Source organism: Otolemur garnettii, unplaced genomic scaffold, assembly GCF_000181295.1.
Source record: "Otolemur garnettii isolate 467f Iridium unplaced genomic scaffold, OtoGar3 scaffold00131, whole genome shotgun sequence".
In the NCBI taxonomy this organism is placed as follows: domain Eukaryota; kingdom Metazoa; phylum Chordata; class Mammalia; order Primates; family Galagidae; genus Otolemur; species Otolemur garnettii.
This window is the reverse complement of record NW_003852526.1, coordinates 166084-168543: the sequence shown is the minus strand read 5'-3', so window position 1 is coordinate 168543 and position 2460 is coordinate 166084. Positions and strand designations below refer to the sequence as shown.

The following is a 2460-nucleotide window of genomic DNA, read 5'->3' as shown; positions in this document are numbered from 1 at the left end:
AATTTATCCCTGAAAACAAATTGTATTTTATTCCAATTTTAAAATTTATAGTGTTCTTACTTCAGTTTAATACATTTTTGGGTTTTATAATCAAATCACAGAATTATATTATCTAACTACCATGTTCATAAAATTAGGAGTAGATGATCTTGATTTAACAAAAGTAAGCTATAGAATGGAAATAAATGCTTTGTCTTCTTAGTTAAAGGTTTACTTTTTCTCTCTCAAATAAAAAGATAATTTAAATTTTTCGTGTGGTTGGATATTTTAGGAACTGATTCCATGTGGATCATCTTGTAATTCATTATTAAATTAGAGGTAAGAAAAAAAAATGTGGCTAATTTACCATTTTTTCCAGTGTATACTCAATGAAAGACATGTAATTTTTATTATTTACAAGTGGTACAAATAGTCCTTCAGTTCTACCTTCCAAAAATTAAAAATTAAAAAGAAGTATTTGCTACTTACAAACAAGTAACATTTTAAAATTATCTGTGCAACCGTAGGGAATATCATCACATCTGGGATGTATACAGGGTATTTCTTATACTAGTATTTCTCCTACTAAGCCACCTAATGAATAAAAACTGCTATAAGAAGTTGAGTAAAAGGAAAATTATAAGCAGCATCTTAAGAATAGTTGTGCTGAGGAAGCAATCTTTAATTAGGGCTCTATATAATGTGTGGCTTTTAAAATACTCCACTAACATGTCAATAACGCAGAGATAAACCTATGAAAGTACTCTGGTATGTAAGTGTAGTGTGAGTAATTTAATTTAATATGAATGTTGAAGATAAGTAAAAGAGTATTGTTAGAGAGAACTAGAAAAACATGGAATGAGACCAGATTACAGAAGGTCCTCACTCACTGACAGACCAAAGTGAACAACGCAGCATGTAGTAGGAGACAGCAGATGAGTGTCACTGAAAACAGCTGGACGCATTGTATGGCTAGGAAGTTGACAAGTGTGAGAGTAGGTTTACCACTTAGGAAATTATTAGGTCATGAAATGTGCAATGTTGAATCAAAAAATTAGATTATTACATCTCAAGTGAAAAGAAGTATAATTAAGGTAAGTGTCTAATTTATCCACACAGTTTTGCCTTTTTATTTATTTATTTTTTTGTCTGTGAAAAGAGCCCATTTTATTGGGAAGCAGAGTGCTGCACAGTGACCAGCAGATGAAGGCCACCCAAGGGGAAGCTTATACATCATACTCCAAAAAACACAGAAGATGTTGCTAATGTCAGTCCCTGGAAGGTTGACTCCTCTGGGCAGCTTCTCCAAACTTATCTCTTTGGGGTCAGAAAAACCCCCATCTTCCTGATGGCAACTGTGGTCCATTAGAGATGGGTGCCTTCTTATATTTTATACAGAATATTTTTTTTGAAGTCTTCCTTTGTTACTTTCATTCTATGTTCTTCTAAGGCCATCAGACCAGCTTCCATACAAATGGCTTTTATGTCCACACCAGAGAGGTCATCTTTAGCCATGATTAATTTGGAGTTACTTCATCAGCCAGCATCAGCCTGCTGGTGTGAATCTGAAAGATGCTTTTATTCATAGTCTTTTCATCAGGCAGGGGGATCTCTATCTTCCTGTCAGTACAACCTTCTCTGATAAGTGCTGGACCTAAAGTTTCTATTCAGTTTGTAGCCATAACTTTCACATCTCACCTTGAAGCAAATTCATTCAGCTGCTTCAACAGTTCAACACTGTTCACTGAATTTGTCTCTTACCCCTAGAATTTGAGTCATATGTTTTTGTCCCAACGGCATCAATTTCATCAGTAGAAACAAAGGAAGGTACATGATCTTCAGCAAGTCCAAACCATTACCATACGATTTCAGGCCCGTCACTCAGGTACTTCTGCATGAGTTCAGAGCCAACCACTCTCATGAAAGTGGCCAAGGTTTGGTTTGCTATGCCTTGACAAACAAGGTTTTGCCTGTGCCAGGCGTACTATAGAGAATGACCTCCGTAGGGGACTTTATACCTGGCTCTTCATAATATTCAGGATGGGTGAGAAGAAGCACCACAGAGTCCTTAATTTCCTAGATTTGGTTTTCCAAGCCCCAATCTGCATGGGTCTTCTGGCCTTTTCCACTTTCATCACCATGACCAGGGCATCTGTGTCATCCATCAGTACCCCTGTCACAGCATGCACCTATGGTTGAGCAGGACTGAGTAACCTTGTCTACAAATGACAGGATGCTGACCTAGCATTCTTGCCTACAGATGTAGACATGAAGACGTGATTTTCATCAGTGATCTCTTCCAAGGTTCCTACTGACTTGGGGTCTCCCTCAGATCATCCACTTTTGATCTTTCCTCCCCTTGCTTTTCTTCTAATGGCTTTAGTTATTCCTGATTTCTAATAAATTCTTCCTCCATGAGAAGATAGTCCTTAATTCTCTCTAACTTCAACAATTTTATTTTTATTTATTTATTTATTTATT

The 2460-nt window shown here is 36.5% G+C and overlaps 1 pseudogene; it reads right to left on the bottom strand.

Moving 5' to 3' along the window:
* Window positions 1–1362: 1362 nt before the first annotated feature.
* LOC100946123 overlaps window positions 1363–2460 on the bottom strand; it is an 11394-nt pseudogene continuing 10296 nt past the window's right edge.